Source organism: Budorcas taxicolor, chromosome 2 (genome assembly GCF_023091745.1).
Source record: "Budorcas taxicolor isolate Tak-1 chromosome 2, Takin1.1, whole genome shotgun sequence".
NCBI lineage: Eukaryota > Metazoa > Chordata > Mammalia > Artiodactyla > Bovidae > Budorcas > Budorcas taxicolor.
The window spans coordinates 142,442,720-142,463,456 of record NC_068911.1 but is presented as its reverse complement, the minus strand read 5'-3'; the positions used below and the strand labels follow the sequence as shown (position 1 = coordinate 142,463,456).

At 39.7% G+C, this 20,737-nt stretch overlaps 1 non-coding gene across 1 annotated transcript; it reads right to left on the bottom strand.

The window, feature by feature from the left end:
• Positions 1-1,368: 1,368 nt before the first annotated feature.
• On the bottom strand, positions 1,369-1,441 carry TRNAW-CCA (transfer RNA tryptophan (anticodon CCA)). Its single transcript has one exon. It is a non-coding gene; the product is annotated as a tRNA-Trp (tRNA).
• Between the last annotated feature and the right edge of the window lie 19,296 nt (positions 1,442-20,737).

Here is a 20,737-nt window from a genome sequence, read left to right as displayed (position 1 = left end):
CACTCAGAGCTCATGAATTGGGAGGAGGGCTGCATATGAACATGAAAAACAGGAAAATGTTAGGAAAGGAAAATTATGGAATAAAGATCCTCTTTTTTTAAGATCAGTGCCTGAAGATTGTCACATCTCCAATTAGATATGGTTTCATTTGTTGGTGCCATTTAATTTTTTTTTTGACTTGACTTTTGTAGTAGAAAGCTTTAATATTCATCCATACACATATCTCCTTTCTGGGCACATGAGAGGTTTCTACTTCCTGGTTCCATTGTAATTGTGTGACTAGTTCTTGCCAATGGATTGTGGATGGAAGTGAGGTATGTGTCTTACCCTGTGGCAGCAACTGTAGAGATGTTGTAGAGGTGACATATGATCAAAGCATAGAGTAAAGATAAAACTTATGGAAGGCAAGTGTTCTGAAAAGTTACCTGGCCTGCAACAGACTTTGTGTGAGATACAAATAAAGTTTTTGTGCATTGCTGCTGCTGCTGCTGCTGCTAAGTCACTTCAGTTGTGTCCCACTCTGTGCGACCCCATAGATGGCAGCCCACCAGGTTCCCCTATCCCTGGGATTCTCCAGGCAAGAACACTGGAGTGGGTTGCCATTTCCTTCTCCAATGCATGAAACTGAATTGACTGCAATTTGGGAACTGTTTGTTATTGTATTGTAACTTGCTCATAACCCGCCATGACTGGTACAACATCCATTTGTTCTTATATGTTGTATGTAATAGAGGATATAAAACTGCTGTTACAATATATAACACCTCAGTGATCCCAAGAAACTGCCATGATATGCACACTTCATATGAAATGAGTCAGAATATTGAGATAGTTTTTCAGCTGTAGGGAGTTCTGACCGGTATTTCTGGATATGCTTGTTTAGTGTAAAGACCTATGAGATTAGTGTCTGAAAACAACACTTTAATCATTTCACTTCCTTAGGCAAAACTCTTCAGTGGTTCAACTATTACGTGCAGAATAACTTTACATCCTTTACTTAAACGTCCGTATTTTGGTCTTAATCGAACTTTGCAGACTTGTATCAATTAAAAAGAATAATGGACACAGCCACAGAGCCTGAAAGGGGAATGTAGTTCAAATCTCTTGTCAGTTTGTTTGACATTGAGCAAACTCCAGGAGATAGTGAGGAACAGGGAAGACTGATGTGCTGCAGTCCATCGGGTCGCAAAGAGTCAGACATGACTGTCACAAGAGGTGGCAATGTGTTCAAAGTGAAGTGAAGTGAAGTCGCTCAGTCGTGTCCGACTCCTTGCGATCCGGTGGACTGTAGCCTGCCAGGCTCCTCTGTCCATGGGATTCTCCAGGCAAGAATACTGGAGTAGGTTACCATTTCCTTCTCCAGGGGATCTTCCCGACCCAGGGATCGAACCTGGGTCTCCTGCATTGGAGGCAGACACTTTAACCTCTGAGCCACCAGGAAGTGTTCAAGGTTAGCTGTGTTTTCTAGTCTCCCATGCAACTAGATACGTGCACATTTGTAGAATTGTTGAGAGGAACATCAGGGAAGTCACCTTAGAGCCCCAGTTTGCTGTCTATCCCTTTCTTGCCTGCTGCTTGAGAAATAAATATGATGACTGGAGTGCCAGTAGCTCTCAGGCAACATGAAGTCACTTTGAGAATGGAAGCCAGGGTTGAGAATGGCAGAAGAGAATAATAGGAAGGAACCCTGGTTATCTTGTGGAGCTGAAATATCAGCTCTGGGCTGTCTCTCAACTTTGAAAAAAAAAACAAAAAACATGTTTCAGAGATTTAACCTGATGGTCCGATGGCTAAGACGCTGCACTCCCAATGCAAGGGGTCCAGGTTTGATCCCTTGTTAGGGAACTAGATCCCACATGTGTCAACTAAAGATGCCATGTGCCACAACTAAAACCTGGTGCAGTCAAATAAGTAAATGTTTTAGAAAAACAAAACATATTTCATTAACTGTTAAGATGCACTATTATATATTATTAAGAAAAAACCCACTGCCAATCAAACATTCTTGTTCTATTGCTTTGTTGTTGTATTGCTGTGAAAAAAATGTGTCAGAATCAATAAAATACAACAAGGAGTTTTAATTCTTGTGTTTTTAAGCCATCAATTATTTGGAGCTTTCAAATGCATTTCACACATAACTGATGTAGGCTAGTTTTTAATTTTTCTGCCTGTCTAGATTTTGGACTTAAAACTCCTTGAGATTTCTGGGTCACAACCTTCATCAGAAAGCCCTTGTTTTAAAAATCAACTTTATTGAAGTATAATTCTCATACAATGAAATGTACCTATTTTTAAGTATACATTTTGATGAGTTTTGGCAAATGCATGTACCCGTTTGACTTCCATCATGATCAAGATAGAGTATTTCCTTTATGTCATATACCCATCCCCCTCAGATCTCCCTACCCCAGCCTCAGCAACTGTTGGTCTGCTTTCTGTCATTATGGGTTAAGTTTGTCTTTTGTAGATAAAGCTTTATATAAATGGAATCAGAAAATATTTATTCTGTGTCTGGCTTCACTTAGCATACTGTCTGAGACTCAGGTATGTTGTCCTGTGAGCCAATAGTTTGTTTCCTTTTTGTTGCTGAGTAGCATTCCATTATATGGATGTGCCACAAATAGATTTTCACCATTTGATGGATCTTGGGTTGTTTCCAGCTTGGGGCTATTTTGAAAAAAGATGCTATGAATATTTGTATACACAGGGAGTCATTTTTTGGTCTCTCTAAAGTCATGGATCAATTCTGACTACTCTTGCATCCTGCCCTCATTCCAAGAAGAATCCTATAGCTCTTGCTATTTACCCCTATCCTTTGTCTGCTTATTTGTTGATCTTGGCTTCTTGTTACTGTTGTTGTTCAGTCGCTCAGTCGTGTCCGACTCTTTGTGACCCCATGGATTGCAGCATGCCAGGTTTCCCTGGCCATCACTCCTAGAGCTTACTCGAACTCATGTCCATTGAGTCACTGATGCCATCCAACCATCTTATCCTCTGTTGTCCCCTGTCCCCTTCTCCTCCTGCTTTCAGTCTTTCCCAGCATCAGGGTCTTTCCTAATGAGTCAGTTCTTCACATCAGGTGGCCGAAGTGTTGGAGTTTCAGCTTCAGCATCAATTCTTCCAATGAGTATTCAGGACTGAGATCCTTTAGGATGGACTGGTTGGATCTCCTTGCAGCCCACGGGACTCTCAAGAGTCTTCTCCAACACCACAGTTCAAAAGCGTCAATCCTTCAGTGCTTAGCTTTCTTTATAGTCCAACTCTCACATCAGTACATGACTACTGGAAAAACCATAGGTTTGACTAGACAGACCTTTGTTGGCAAAGTAATGTCTCTGCTTTTTAACACGCTGTCTAAGTTGGTCATAACTTTCCTTCCAAGGAGCAAGTCTTTTAATTTCATGGCTGCAGTCACCATCTGCAGTGATTTTGGGGCCCAAGAGAATAAAATCTGTCACTGTTTCCATTATTTCCCCATCTATTTGCCATGAAGTAAAGGGACCAAATGCCACGACCTTCGCTTTTTGAATGTTGAGTTTTAAGCCAGCTTTTTTACTCTCTTTCACTTTTCTCAAGAGGCTCTTTAGTTCTTTACTTTCTGCCATAAGGGTGGTGTCATTTGCATATTCGAGGATATTGATATTTCTCCCTGCAATCTTGATTCCAGCTTGTGCTTCATCCAGCCCCCATTTCACTTGATGATTCTGATTAGTTAAAGCTAAATCTATCCTGAATAGGAATGACCACTTTTAGGCCTGCTACTTCTCCTATTTCACTTTCTAAACTTGATTATAAAAACAAATTGAATATACTAGAATATGACAGTGGAGGACAGTTGCCCTGGGTATGGAATATAGAGAAATAATAGTTCAGGCTTCCAAACTAGTGTTCTATTCTATGAGAGGTAATGGGGAAAGAATGCTGGCTTTGGAGACAGGCAGGTCTGTTTTTCAAATTCCAAATTTGGCCATTTTTTAGTGTGAGAATCTGGGTATATTACATTATGTAACCTCATTGAGCTTTTTTTTATTTCTTTTCCACTCACTTTGGAAAATGAATATAACACTCACTTTGCAGAATGCGAGAACTAAATGCATATATTCATTTAACAAATGTATACTGAAAACCTGCATTTGCTAGGACCTGTCCTGAGTTCAGGGGATACAGCAGTAAGCAAAGCAGAAAAAGTGACTGACCTCATGGAGACTGCATTTGACTTAGACAACAAAAAAGAATCAAAATTGATGTTAAATTAGATTTTCATTATTTCCATGGAGCAAAACAGCAGGGAAGGGGGATAGAAAAGTACCTGTACCCTCTTTTTAACCATAAGCTGCTTAAATTCTGCTGTATCACCAGCATTTATCATGTCAGCTACATATAAGTGCTGCACACGTTTCCTGAATGAAAGCTGTGACTGAATACAACCAGTGTTAAAATATATTATCTCATGAAATCACTGTAATACTGCTTACTTGGACACTTTTACATGCTTCCAGGTAGGTAATACCCCAGTCCAGTACTCTTGCCTGGAAAATCCCATGGACGGAGGAGCCTGGAAGTCTGCAGGCCATGGGGTCGTGGGGGTCGGACACAACTGAGCAGCTTCACTTTCACTTTTCGCTTTCATGCATTGGAGAAGGACATGGCAACCCACTTCAGTGTTCTTGCCTGGAGAATCCCAGGGACGGGGAAGCCTGGTGGGCTGCCGTCCCTGGGGTCGCACAGAGTCGGACACGACTGAAGCGACTTAGCAGCAGCAGGTAGGTAATAATTATGTCAGCAAGACTGGTGCCTTCCGGTCTCCTTGTTCTTGCTGGTTCTATAAGTCTCCTACCCAGTGTTATATTTTTTCTTGGAAATCAGGATGCTTTTAATGTACCTTCTGAATGACAATATATCCTTGATTTTTAAAAAGTAACTGCATGTATTTTTCAGAATATATAAACAATTGGACAAATGGTTCAGTATGTCAGTTTTCCTATTAAGCAGCTTTGATATTCTACAGTTTCTGGAAAACTGGCATGCATATGCTATAAATATTAATATCAAGCTTTAGAATAATATTCTGTGTCAAGGGTCAATGTCCTTAATATGTAGTTAAATGGGGTAAAAATTACAGTATGCAGTGTCATCTCATATATGAAACACAGCAGGTCTTACAGATGATTATGATTTTCATCTTTGTGCTTTTCTACATTTTTATATCAAAGATATATTTTGTATTATTAATTTCCTACCCCCAATTCCTATTAAAGTATTGTAAATATAAAAGAAGTAAGAAAGTTTTATTTGTGTCATGGTTCAATAAATTGAAAAGTTTAAGGTCTGCAAATTTGGCAGACTGCAGGATTGACAAAGAACTTAGAGTATTGGAAAATTAAATAATGTACATAAAAATGCCTTCTAAATTATTACTTGTGTAATTACAAAGCTTAATTTCTGTGTCACTGCTATAAATTCCATGGGGACGGAACTTTGTTTAGTGCTGTATCTCCAGACCTATAGAGATTTTCTCAGTCTAGTAATGACAGCACTTTTCAGCCCAATAATATGACACACACAACCTCTACTTAAATTCAAAGGACACATGTACACCCATGGCTGATTCATGTCAATGTATGGCACAAACCACTACAATATTGTAAAGTAATTAGCCTCCAATTAAAATTAATTAATTTTAAAAATTCAAATTTAACTATCCTCTGAACTAGTGAAGCCTTTCTTCCTTCACTGCCTAAAGTCTTTTAAAATACTCAGACCAAATTAAAAAATCTTTGAATTATTGTAATACTTGCCTGACTTCTCAGCCTGTTCATTAAAAAAAAAAATTAATGCCCTATCTTTTTTTTTATCCCTGTCCCCAGGGATAGGACAGCCCTTTGAATATCCAAAAAATATTTGTTGATTCAATTATTTTCACAACATTCACTTAGTTTTTATCCCAATGATGGTACATCGATTTTTGAAATACTTTTTTTATCCCATATGAAGATGCAATTAGTTTTGAGCAATTTCTAAGCAGTATTCTCTCCTATAAACGCAGTTTGTCATAAAAACCATTGCAGTTATGTCACAAGCTATTAAAGACCAAAACAAGCCTCTAATTTTCCAGTTTCAGTAATCTGTGTTGTTTCAGGTTTTGTGAAAACTCCATTTCCATCCTCCTGCCCCCGCGCCCCCCACCCCTGCCACGTTATCTTATTCATAAGGTAGAAATACTTTCAATTGTCTCTAATGCGCTTCATTCCCTATATCATTTCATGTGTAATTAGGTGTTTAGGAAAGCCTGTAATCCATCTACAGCCTAAGGAGCTATATTTAGTGCTCAGTTACGTTAAACACACACACACACACACACACACAAAACTTGAATGCGTGGCTAGGGAAATGCCTGGGTGTAGTTTCGTGGTGAGTGGAGCGCCGGGCCAGGTGCAAACTTTTCAGTGATGTTTTTATGTGTCCTTGGCCAACTATCTCCACGTAAAACTCTGTCAATTGACTGTGGTACTGCAGAACGGAGTAACTACAACGGCACTTAAACCAGCTCTGTACAGATTTTTAAATGTTTGAGCTGACCTTTCCTGATTTATTATTTTAAATCGTAAAACCGACTCAGATTCAAGGCAGATTTGTCACTCTCTCCCAGGGCCCTTCTAGGGTCGTACAAAATTATCACTTTGCATTCGAGCGCAGAACCTGAAGAAAAGCAAACGCACGGACACGTATAGACGTGGCAAGTGACAAAGCTTTGTTAAAACTTGTCCCTCCAGTGGCGCGGCGAGATGGGGGTCTGGCCGCCAGGAGCCAGCGCGGGCGGCAGGGTGTAGAGCAGCCTGACTATCCTCTCGCTTTGTTTTTGCTGTCACGGTGGTACAGAAATAGCAGAGCAGGGGCGGGAAGTCGTCGGGCGGTATTTCTGGTGTCTGTATGTGTGAGTGTGTCTGTGTTTTTCCCGGCTAGCTGAGGACCGCGGTGAGTAGGAAGCAGGAGCAGTGCGGAGCCCGCCCCAAGGGAGCGGCCGCGCCTCTGCAGCAGGGTTCGGGCGCCAGCGCTCCAGCCACTTCCAGAACGCTCCTGGCCGCTTCTACCCGCCCAGCATCCTGCCGGGGTTTCCCCGCCACCCGCGCTCATTTGCATGGCGCTGCCCCTCCCCCGCTGCCATTGGCCAGCGCCGCGCCCCGCCCACTGCCCCTCCACCTCGGCAAGGTTCCGTCCCCCGAGCCGCCCGGAGCTGCGGGCAGCTGGCGGACTGTTAAACCGCGGCGGCGGCGGCGGCCGGGGCGGGAGCGGGACGCGCTCTGGAGACGAGTCAGCTGCGCCCCGGGTGGGGGGAGGAGGGCGGGCAGCTACAGATCACCTCGGCAGCCCCCACCACGGCCGGACCGAAGGTGCGGCGGCGGAGGGGAGCCACGGCGCCCCAGCAGGCGAGTGGCCGGCGTCTGAGCGGCGGGCTTGAGGGGGTTGGGTCTCCTCTGCCGGGGACTGCGGCCCCGCGGGGAGGGGAGAGCGGAGAAGACCGCTGGGTGGACTTGCGGGCCAGGCGACCGACCGGCAGCCGCTTCGCCCCCCGAATCTTCAGAGCTGTTGGACTCTGGGTCCCGGCACAGGATCGCGCTCTAGGGTAGGGTCGGACCGCAGCCAAATTTAAACGGCTAAACCTAACAGCCTTGGCGGAGCTAAGGGGAGGGAAGGGGTGGAGGGAGGGGAGGGGCGGATCTAGACTTGGTCACGTGGGAGCAGGGGCGGGGCTTGGCTGTCCTCCCTTTTGTTTTGGCTGGCGCGTGCGCAGAGGGCCGAACACGTGGTCCCCCCCGGGTCCGCCCCTTGCTTCGGCGGCCGCGCCTCGCTGAGTGTGGTTGTGGTGACGCCTGTTTTGGGGAATCTCTGAGGGCGGACCTGTTTGTATTAGATGGGACCGTTGTTTTGCTTGTTTCCACTTTATCTAGGCAGACGTTGATTTGGCCTTTAGAATTACGTGGGATGGAGGGGAATCTAGAGAATTGTTGAGGAATGGTGTTTCCAAGTTTGTGTGCTGAAGGGATTGATGTATTGCTGGAAAACTTGAGGATGTGTGGTGTTTGGTAGCAAGAAATAGAAGACAGTGTTCCGATTATTAAACTACTGGAAAGGAAGAGGCTTTACAGGGAGGAAAGGCACTGGATGGACCTTCTTATGGTGTTTTCTTACTAGTACTATTTGGTTCGTTTATTGCCCGCTTTCGCTCTTCTTGCAGATTCACTTTTTCCCCTCGCATCAGCGGTCTGCGGGGATAGACTTTGTTTTTTTAACTGTGGAAAGCATGTTACTTAAAAATTTTTTTTTTAAAATATTTGGTTGTGCTGGTCTTTGTTACTACGCCGGTTTTTCTGTTTAGGGTGAGCAGGTATTAGTTACTGTCTTTACTTTTTGATAATCCAAACTTTGGTCGACTGGAGAGATTTAAGAGGATAGTTCTTTCGTCTTTCCTTCGTCCGTCCTAACCAGTTTGCTTAACTTCATGCTGAGTTTTGGTCAGTGGGATTTTTTCTTTTTTAATACCGCGGGATGGGGCAGGTTTGTTAGCAATAAAACCTAAGATATTTACACTACTGTAGACAAAATCGACAGTGTTTTTTTTTGATTAGGAAAAAGTGGCTCTAAAAATAATTAAACATTAGCAAAAAACCTGGTGTTCTGGACTGTGGATTGCTTGAGAAAGGCTTAGCAGTGAGTGGTCTCTGCTGTTTCCAGTTCTTACTAGCTTGTTTGGGCAAGTTACAACCTCTCCGATTCTGTTTCCTCTTCTAAATAGTTTCGTAATACTGTCCTTGCCTTAAGAGGTTGTTACGAGAATGAAATGCTTTGTGTTAGTAAAAGTGTTTATAATCTTTATTAACACTACACATACAGAAATTTACAGATAATAGGTTTTTATAACAGAAGTCCTTTTTTTTTTTAAGCCATCATCTTAGGAGAATATAAATGATGAAATAGCATATATTTGAATGTCTTTAAAATCTGTTGTAATTGTTATCATTGATTCTCCCGTTTTTTCCACTTAATCAGATCGATGTCAAGGTTTCTGCCATTTCTCATAGTTTTAATCTAGATAATCAGGACTACTTTCACCCAGCCCTTCTGGGTTAACTTTTTTTACATGAAATTTTTCTAAATCCAGGCCAGTTGTATCCCACTGATTTTTTTTTTTTTTTAACATTTACTGTGTGTGTGTTACGTACCTTTTCAAATAATAATTACTTGTTTTTAAATTTATAAAATAATTTGGAGAAAGAAAACAGGTGCAGATAATAAAAATACAAATAATTTGTATTTCTATGTGCCAATGAATATTTGCATATTTTTCCTAAAACTAGGATTATGTGGTATTTTAACTTTACCTCATAAACTGTTCCATGTCCTTAGTCTTAGAAAAAATTATTTTTGGAAGCTCAGTGTTATACCGTATAACTATCATATTTAAGATTTTTCCTGTTGGCAGATGTTTGGGATGTTTCTAATGTTTTGCTGATATAAATTTCACTACAGAGAATACAGCCTTTTATGTAAAGCTTTGGAAAAAAATTTCTCCTAGATTTGTAAAAGAGGAATTATTGGTGGAAGTGTGTGTGTTTTAAGGTTCTTGTAACATCACCAAATTACCTTCCAGACTGTTGTTTAATACTCATCTAGTGTATGAGCATGCCTCATATTACATCTTTATTCATCATCTGGTATTAGCAATAAAACAAAAGAACTTGCTTTCATTAGCATAAATTTTTTTTCATGTGTGTCTGTGATATATGTGTTTTATTTTCTTAGAAGCCCCTTGTGGAAGAGGAATATATTTCATATTTAATATATTGCAGATTACATAGTTGATGCTTAATAAACACTTGCAGGTTGACTATTAATATTTATCTTTTTGATCTCTGAAATTTTTCAGGAAATTATATCTTGCTTTTTTGTCTTAGTTTAGGAGTACTTTATTGGCAATATACTCATTGCTTTATTCATTACTTTGAGTACTTCTCTGTGTGGGTGGGTGGGGGGCACCCTTGATCTATCACAGTTGTCTGCCAGTGACTTCCCGTTGTGCAACTGCTGCATTATTCAGTAACTCCATCCAGTTTTGATGCCATTTGTCATAATAACTTAGACTATTTCATTTCCTTTATTCATTCAACTGTCTCTTGTGGAATTCGATTACAAATTTTACTTTAATTGTTCCAGATTCACTTGTAGCCTTTTCTGTGTTTAAAGGAAAAAAGTCAGTCTTTTTGTGTTTAAAGGAAAAGAGCCTAGTGTCTGAAGTTACTTTGCTTCATTATATAGATGCTCTTGATAGCACATCTCTGAATTGCCTATAACGTCTTTTACTGCTTTGAACCTGGGGATTTCCTGGTGGCAAACTGGCAAAGAATCTCCTTGCAGTACAGGAGACTTGTGTTCAATCCCTGGGTTGAGAAGATCCTCTGGAGAAGGAAATGGCAACCCACTCCAGTATCCTTGCCTGGGAAATCCCATGGACAGAGGAGCCTGGTGGGCTATACTTGGTGGGGTCAACAAAGAGTTGGACACGACTTAGCAACTAAAAACAAAGACTATCTTTAATCTACCATGTAAATCTTATTTGTGAGTAATTTTTACTTATTCAGTTATTTATCTCTCTTCCTGTTTTTTTACATTGTACCATATTAGTTGATAGAGGCCGAAAGCTTTCTTTCAGGTGTAGAAGATTGTTTATTGATTGTATTCTTCAGGTTGCAATCAGCAATGAAGGAATGAAACTGCTTGCAACTGAAGTGACAATCAATAGGAAATTAGCAACCAGTTTACTGACTTTAAAACATATCATCTGTTACACCTCTAGCCTTAAAGTCCTTACTATTAATATATTAAAGGACTATAATGGAATATGGTACATTAGTGATGATGTATCAGTCATCAATACAGTCTTACTTTCAGTATGTTTGATTTAGAAAGGCAAGGAAGGTGTATTCATTTCTGAAAGGTTTTTTTTTTTTTTCCTGGTTACATGCTCTGAAGAGATTTCACTGAACTGTGCTTGTTATTCTGTGTGAGATAAACAAATCAGCAAGGGTTAAAAAATGATATTGTACTTGCCTGTAGACAGTCTGTAATGGAACTCTGAGGACAATTTATCATGAAAGTTTTTAAATACTTGATAATATTTTTAGGTTTTTAGGAACACTTTTTTTCCATATGAATGTGACAGTTCTCTTGCAAAATTGGGGAAAAATGCATTCATTTATAATATTAAGGCTTTGTTACATTTCTAATGAACTTTTAATTTATTATTTCTGCTTCTTTAAGATCAAGAATTTTCAAGCATGTTGTTTAAAGTAATTAAAAATTTGTTTTTATTTGATAGTAGGTCACTGATCAGTGTTTAACCACTTGAAATTAAGTTGAAGCTAAAATGTATATAATGAGCAAATGTGATAGTGCTAAATTTTAACTTGAATTTCTGGATCTAAGTTGATGTACACAGAAAAAACATGGCTCTTCATTTATATTCCTGTGAGTCATGCTTTTGTAACTGAATAGTAATAATTCTGCCTGAAGTTTGAACTATGATTTGTTTGATGTGTTATGTGGCCACCCAAGTGGCTTTATCTTTAATTAAATTCCTTTAGTCTTCAAAGAGAATTCCTTTTTAGGCATAGTTTTCGAAGTGGAAGGAGTTCTAGCTATAAACATTATTGAATACAACGTACTGAGCTAACTGTACCTTGGTCATGCCAATTACTGCAGTGCTTTGTGCTGTAATTTGAAAATGCCCATTTGTAGCATAAAGAAATCTTGAAAACACAGCAGTGTATTTTGTATTTGCAAGTTCCAGTAATTCCTGTATTTTTCAGGAATAAAGTTATACCAATATAGAGTCTTTCTCATTACTTTTATTAACTTAATTGGTTTAATTGACTTAATTTAACATTATGAGTTACAAATTCGGAACTTTAGCCCCATTTTATTTCAGTAATGTTTGAAAGAGCTGCTCAGATTTTCCTAAGAGAAGTTATGCTTTTTTCGTGCTCCTTCAATGTTACTATAATGGATTGACTGTATGAAACACATCAAAGTGATAAGTTTGGAAACAATTTAATGTTTGTCTCTGCTTCAGAGTTCTCACTTATATCTGTTGGTAGTCTTTTCACTTTCTTTTAACTTAAGGATGAATCTGCTTTCTTTATGCTACTTTTATTCCTAGTTTATATTGTTGCATTGAAGAGAATTAGGATTATCCAGATTTCAGTTGAGAGAATACATTTAATATCAGGGGGTAGATATTGATATGATATTTTCCATGGGCTTTATGGAATACACATATGCCTGCTAGAATGTAGGTCATAATCAAATCTGGAGTAGTATTTTAGGGGCTGGAAAATCAGATTTGTTTTTTAATTGTTAATGTTCATTCTCAGGAGGATGGGTGGGTCTTATTTAGATTGTCTAGATTTTTAGTTTCAACTCTGAAAATGGCCTAGATTGGCAAACTTTTGATTTTCTTTAGCTCAAATGCCAAAACTTATTTGGTATATGTGACCTGCATATACAAATAGTAGTTGTAAAGACCTGGTTACTAGTGTCAGGATCAACTCAATAATTATTGATATAATTATCTCACTATGTACATGCAGCTTTTGAGAGATGACATGATGATATTGGGCTTCCCTGGTAGCTTAGTGATAAAGAATCTACCTGCCAATGTAGGAGATGCAGGTTCAGTCCCTGGGTTGGGAAGATGCCCAGGAGAAGGAAATGGCAACCCACCCCAGTATTCTTGCCTGGAAAATCCCATGGACAGAGAAGCAAGGTGGGCTACAGACTATGGGGTCACAATAGTCAAATGTGATTAAGTGACTAAACAGCAACAAAATGATAGTATTTACTATATCTCATGGTGTCCAAGGGATTAGATTGTGTTTAATTAATGCTAAATTTCATAAACATGATTTATCAGTATTAAAGATTAAGTCACTAATGGAAGCATTTTGGAGACAACAGGACAAGACTTTTTATTTGTAATAATGTAAATATCAGAAACGCTGGGCTGGAAGAAGCACAAGCTGGAATCAAGATTTCCGGGAGAAATATCAATAACCTCAGATATGCAGATGACACCACCCTTATAGCAGAAAGTGAAGAGGAACTAAAAAGCCTCTTGGTGACAGTGGAGAGTGAAAAAGTTGGCTTCAAACTCAACATTCAGAAAACAGATCATGTCATCTAGTCCCATCACTTCATGGGAAATAGATGTGGAAACAGTGTCAGACTTTTTTGGGCTCCAAAATCACTGCAGATGATGACTGCAGCCATGAAATTAAAAGACACTTACTCCTTTGAAGAAAAGTTATGACCAATCTAGATAGCATATTGAAAAGCAGAGACTACTTTGCCAACAAAGGTCCATCTAGTCAAGGCTATGGTTTTTCCAGTGGTCATGTATGGATGTGAGAATTGGACTGTGAAGAAAGCTGAGTGCCAAAGAATTGATGCTTTCAAACTGTGGTGTTGGAGAAGACTCTTGAGAGTCCCTTGGACTGCAAGGAGATCCAACCAGTCCATTCTGAAGGAGATCAACCCTGGGATTTCTTTGGAAGGAATGATACGAAATCTGAAACTCCAGTACTTTGGCCACCTCATGCGAAGAGTTGACTCACTGGAGAAGACTCTGATGCTGGGAGGGATTGGAGGCAGGAGGAGAAGGGGATGACAGAGGATGAGATGGCTGGATGGCATCACTGACTTGATGGCCGTGAGTCTGAGTGAACTCCGGGAGTTGGTGATGGACAGGGAGGCCTGGCGTGCTGCAATTCATGGGGTTGCAAAGAGTCGGACGCGACTGAGCAACTGAACTGAACTGAAATATCAGAACAACTGACTTCTTCCTTAATTCACAGTAAATATTGGATTAAATTGTAGACCCACCTTTACAGTACCCCCCACTTTTTTGGATTAACTTGATTTTATTTATAATAAATTTAATGTAACCAGGAAGAAAAAACTTTTTATTCTTTGTAGTTTTTAAATGCTTATAATTTAAAGGAATAAACTTTGGCATGTCCTACTGAAATTGCCTCTGTTTGGTAGTTTTTATAATACTTCTAAGAAAACGTAAATTGAAATCTGGACTTTTTGCTGTAGTGTTGTTTGCTTTGTGGATTATCTGTAACAGTTTTGCGGTGGATTGGTTTTTGTTTTTTTGTTCGCTATGCCTAAAATTTCTGGGCTGCAGATGTGCTAAGGAATGATTATTATTTATTTTAATTCAGAATGCAGGTTGAAAACTCTTGTAAAAAACATGAAAGCGAAGTTCATAGCCGGCAAATATAATTGATTTTTGGATTATCGAGAACTATTGCTACTTAAAGAGAAAGTGTGAAGGTATTAGTCTCTCAGTCGTGTCTTACTCTTTGTGACCCATGGAATGTAGCCCGCCAGGCTCCTCTGCCCATGAAAATTTCCAGGCAAGAATACTGGCCTGGGTTGCCATTCTCTCCAGGGGAGCTTCCCGACCCAGGGATTGAACCCTGGTCTCCTGAATTGCTAGCAGATTCTTTACTGTCTAAACCACCAATAGTTAAAATAATTTATCTGGTTGCTTTCTTATCACCTTTGAAAGGGTGATAAGATTTCTCACAGTTTCGATTCTTAAATCCTTTTATATTACTATTTTAGTTTCTGTATGTTGTGGTTAAGGAAGTTGTTTTTTTCTCAGTTTTGCTCATTCCAATTTCTTTGAAATCTTATATATATGGACTGACAATTCTTTTTAGAGAAGGAACCTATTTTGCTTGAGTATCTTGGGTGTATATAAAATAAATATAATCAAGGATGATAGTGATGCCAAGAGTAAATAGAATACAGTATTTTAGCAACTAGAAACAAATTTTTTAGATTTAGGTAAGATCCAAATACTGTTTTTCCCACCCAATATCTGCATAATTAGAAACTGAATATTCATAAGAAAATCAAGATGCTTGGAAAACTCCTTTGAGGATTTACCTTTTTCACATTCTTTTTGTATAACCTAAGGAAAGTTATGACCAACCTAGATAGTATATTCAAAAGCAGAGCTATTACTTTGCCAACAAAGGTCCGTCTAGTCAAAGCTATGGTTTTCCCAGTGGTCATGTATGGATGTGAGAGTTGGACTGTGAAGAAAGCTGAGTGCCAAAGAATTGATGCTTTTGAACTGTGGTGTTGGAGAAGACTCTTGAGAGTCAAGGAGATCCAACCAGTCCATCCTAAAGGAGACCAGTCCTGGGTGTCATTGGAAGGACTGATGCTGAGGCTGAAACTCCAATACTTTGGCCACTCATTAAAAAAGACCCTGATCCTGGGAGGAATTGGGGGCAGGAGGAGAAGGGGGCAATACAGGATGAGATGGCTGGATGGCATCACCAACTCGATGCACATGAGTTTGGGTGACCTCCGGGAGTTGGTGATGAACAGGGAGGCCTGGTGTGCTGCGATTCATGGTGTCGCAAAGAGTTGGACACCTGTGAGCGACTGAACTGAACTGAAGCTGCTATTATGCTTTGGAAATGAAATGTTTTAGTTAATGGTTGATTCATGTTTTCTTCAGGGGTAGTATATACTTTATACTATCTAGTACGGTAATCCTTAACCACAAGTGGCTATTAAGCACTTGAAATGTGGCTAGTCCATAGAGACTTTGTGCTAAATGTAAAATAAACACTATATTTTGAGGTTTTAGCACACATAAAAAAGAATATATCTCATAAGGATGTTTTTATCCTGACAGGTTGAAGTCATAATATTTTATATATAATGGGTAACAATGAAGTTATAATTTCATGTTTCTTTTTATTTTTTTAAATGTGTCTGCACATTTTAAACTAGATGTGTAGCTCACATCTTATTTCTATTGGATAGCAATGTTGTATTTCGTAGCCTTGAGATTCTTTTCACAGTAAAGTATCTTATGAACCTCTTTCCTTGACATTTTTGTTATGTTTTTATAATTATTATTTATTTGGCTGCACTGGGTCTTATGAACCTGTGCTCCCTGCATTGGGAAGTCGAAGTCTTAATCCTGGACTGCCAGGGCATTCCCACCAGCTGAACTTTTAAGTTTTCTTTTAGGGTTCTTTCTCCTTTGTAATGCTTCTTCCTTTGTTCAGATAAGTGTGAGCGAATCCCTAGTATGATCCTGGGCTCCTTTCTCTGGCTCATGTTCTAGATAAGTTTATAATTGTTCTTCTTCAAACACACCAAATTTATTCCTGCTTTAAAGGTTTTTATGAATTGTCTTTTTTCCTTGAAAAGCACTTACTTGAAATCTTGGTAAGATTTTAGTCATTTCTAGTCTTAGAGCTTGTTTAGCGTTACTGGTTGGGGCATAGACTTGGATTACTGTGATATTGAATGGTTTGTCTTGGAAACAAACAGAGATCATTCTGTCGTTTTTGAGATTGCATCCAAGTACTGCATTTCAGACTCTTTTGTTGCCCATGATAGCTACTCCATTTCTTCTGAGGGATTCCCGCCCGCAGTAGTAGATATATGGTCATCTGAGTTAAATTCATCCTGTGAAGTCCATTTTAGTTCGCTGATTCCTAGGATGTCGATGTTCACTCTTGCCATCTCTTGTTTGACCACTTCCAATTTGCCTTGATTCATGGACCTGACATTCCAGGTTCCTATGCAATATTGCTCTTTACGGCATCGGACCTTGCTTCTATCACCAGTCACATCCACAACTAGGTACTGTTTTTGCTTTTGTTCCATCCCTTCATTCTTTCTGGAGTTATTTCTCCACTTCTCTCCAGTAGCATATTGGGCACCTACTGACCTGGGAGGTTCCTCTTCCAGTATCCTATCATTTTGCCTTTTCATACTGTTTATGGGGTTCTCAAGGCAAGAATACTGAAGTGGTTTGCCATTCCCTTCTCCAGTGGACCACATTCTGTCAGAACTAAACCCAAAAAAGATGTCCTTTTCATTATAGGGGACTGGAATGCAAAAGTAGGAAGTCAAGAAACACCTGGAGTAACAGTCAAATTTGGCCTTGGAATACAGAATAAAGCAGGGCAAAGACTAATAAAGTTTTGCCAAGAAAATGCACTGGTCGTAGCAAACACCCTCTTCCAACAACACAAGAGAAGACTCTACACATGGACATCACCAGATGATCAACACTGAAATCAGATTGATTATATTCTTTGCAGCCAAAGATGGAGAAGCTCTATACAGTCAGCAAAAACAAGACCGGGAGCTGACTGTGGCTCAGATCATGAACTCCTTATTACAAAATTCAGACTTAAGTTGAAGAACATAGGGAAAACCACTAAGACCATTCAGGTATGACCTAAATCAAATCCCTTATGATTATACAGTGGAAGTGAGAAATAGATTTAAGGGCCTAGATCTGATAGAGTGCCTGATGAACTATGGAATGAGGTTCGTGACATTGTACAGGAGACAGGGATCAAGACCATCCCCATGGAAAAGAAATGCAAAAAAAGCAAAATGGCTGTCTGGGGAGGCCTTACAAATAGCTGTGGAGAGAAGCAAGAAGCAAAGGAGAAAAGGAAAGATATAAGCATCTGAATGCAGAGTTCCAAAGAATAGCAAGAAGAGATAAGAAAGCTTACCTCAGCGATCAATGCAGAGAAATAGAGGAAAACAACAGAATGGGAAAGACTAGAGATCTCTTCAAGAAAATTAGAGATACCAAGGGAGCATTTCATGCAAAGATGGGCTCGATAAAGGACAGAAATGGTATGAACCTAACAGAAGAAGATATTAAGAAGCGGTGGCAAGAATACACAGACAAACTATACAAAAAAGATCTTTACAACCCAGATAATCACGATGGTGTGATCACTCACCTAGAGCCAGACACCCTGGAATGTGAAGTCAAGTGGGCCTTAGCATCACTACGAACAAAGCTAGTGGAGGTGATGGAATTCCAGTAGAGCTATTTCAAATCCTGAAAGATGATGCTGTGAAAGTGCTGCACTCAATATGCCAGCAATTTTGGAATACTCAGCAGTGGCCACAGGACTGGAAAAGGTCAGTTTTCATTCCAATCCCAAAGAAAGGCAATGCCAAAGAATGCTCAAACTACTGCACAGTTGCACTCATCTCACACAAGGAAAGTAATGCTCAAAATTCTCCAAGCCAGGCTTCAGCAATATGTGAACCGTGAACTTCCAGATGATCAAGCTGGTTTTAGAAAAGGCAGAGGAAGCAGAGATCAAATTTCCAACATCTGCTGGATCATCGAAAAAGCAAGAGAGTTCCAGAAAAACATCTGTTTCTGCTTTATTGACTATGCCAAAGCCTTTAACTATGTGGATCACGATAAACTGTGGAAAATTCTGAGAGATGGGAATACCAGACCACCTGACTTGCCTCTTGAGAAACCTATATGCAGGTCAGGAAGCAACAGTTAGAACTGGACATGGAACAAGAGACTGGTTCCAAATAGGAAAAGGAGTACATCAAGGATGTATATTGTCACCGTGCTTATTTAACTTATATGCAGTGTACATCATGAGAAACACTGGGCTGGGATAAGCACAAGCTGGAATCAAGATTGGCGGGAGAAATATCAATAACCTCACATATGCAGATGACACCACCGTTATGGCAGAAAGTGAAGAGGAGCTAAAAAGCCTCTTGATGAAAGTGAAAGTGGAGAGTGAAAAAGTTGGCTTAAAACTCAACATTCAGAAAGCGAAGATCATGGCATCTGGCCCCATCACTTCATGGCAAAGAGATGGGGAAACAGTGGAAACAGTGTCAGACTTTATTTTTTGGGCTCCAAAATCACTGCAGACGGTGACTGCAGCCATGAAATTAAAAGACGCTTACTCCTTGGAAGAAAAGTTATGACCAACCTAGATAGCATGTTGAAAAGCAGAGACATTGCTTTGCCAACAAAGGTCCATCTAGTCAAGGCTATGGTTTTTCCAGTGGTCATGTATGGATGTGAGAGTTGGACTGTGAAGAAAGCTGAGTGCCAAAGAATTGATGCTTTTGAACTGTGATGTTGGAGAAGACTCTTGAGAGTCTCTTGGACTGCAAGGAGATCCAACCAGTCCATTCTGAAGGAGATAAGCCTTGGGATTTCTTTGGAAGGAATGATACTAAATCTGAAAGTCCAGTACTTTGGCTACCTCATGCAAAGAGTTGACTCATTGGAAAAGACTCTGATGCTGGGAGGGATTGGGGACAGGAAGAGAAGGGGACGACAGAGGATGAGATGGCTGGATGGCATCACTGACTCTATGGAGGTGAATCTAGTGAACTCCAGGAGTTGGTGATGGACAGGGAGGCCTGGCGTGCTGCGATTCATGGGGTTGCAAAGAGTCAGACAGGACTGAGCAATTGAACTGAGTCTTAGGGCAGATGTCATCAAGAGACTTCCTTCATCTTCAAATCTGTAGTAACTCCTACTGCAACATAGACATGCTCTGTTACTCTACTTGGTTTTTATAAAGACAGTGAGACCCCTATTTACTAATCTTTTTATTTTCTTATTTGTGTATTCTCTGTCTACCATTTGCTGGATAGATTGTAAGCTCTGTAAGAATAGAAACCTTACTTTTCATGCTCACTACCATCTTTCTAGTACCTAACATAATGTCTCTTAACATGCTTGTCAGTTATTGTGTGCGTTAATTTAATGGTTCAATGTTTGATCTTAGATCAAATATACATTTAATGAAGGTGGGTTTCCCTGGTGGCTCAGTGGTAAAGAATCTGCCTGCAATGTAGTAGATGTGGGTTCAATCCCTGGGTTTGGGAAGATCGCCTGGAGAAGATAATGGCAACCCACTCCAGTGTTCTTGCCTGGAGAATCCCAGGGACGGGGAAGCCTCGTGGGCTGCCGTCTGTGGGGTCGCACAGAGTCTGACACAACTGAAGCGACTTAGCAGCAGCGATTAAACAACAACAAAAAATAAATGCAGCTTCCACCAGAAATAGGCAAAACTATATTTCTGAGAAAAACTAAATTTCTTCATTTTCTGTGTTTAAAAAGTCAGCTGGTTAACATTTCCATGTTTTTGGGGGGAAATGGTTTGTGTTTAAAAGATGAAATAGGTTTTCAGCTGCCAGTCACAAGCACTTCTCTATAAATAAGTCGTTGTGGTATGGATGGATTTATACCCAAATGAAAATCAGGTGGTTTTGTAGTTATTCTCAGTGTCTTAAATTGGCTTCCAAAATACTGGAGATACCTTTTAGATGTTATAAAATAATTTTGATCATATGAAATACAGCTTATGGAACTAGTGAAGATATCTTGAGGTGAACTAGCAGAATTATTATTTTATGTTCTCAAATCAGTGTTCTTCATGTGCTCTGCCTCTAAACAGTTGTCTGTTGTGCATAAGAGGAAATAATACACAGTTGAAAATGGTTATAATTTAAAACTGTATAATAGTTGAAACCATTTTTCTGAGTTAACCTGAATTGTAAACTCACTGACTTTCAGGAGTATGCACATCTGATTTCCACTAATTCCTAGACGTACTACCTTTTGTATATTTATGTCAAAGGCTCCTCAATGGTTATATTTTAAACAGTTTTTAGATGTTTATTTTATTGTTTATTTTAATTTTGAGAAAGTCCAAGTTACTAATCTTTTCTCTTATGAATGTTTTTGTGTCATAGTTAAAAAAAAGCTTTGCCCAACCCAATATCACAAAGATTTTCTCCTATATTTTTCTAGACATTTTATGGCTTTAAGTTT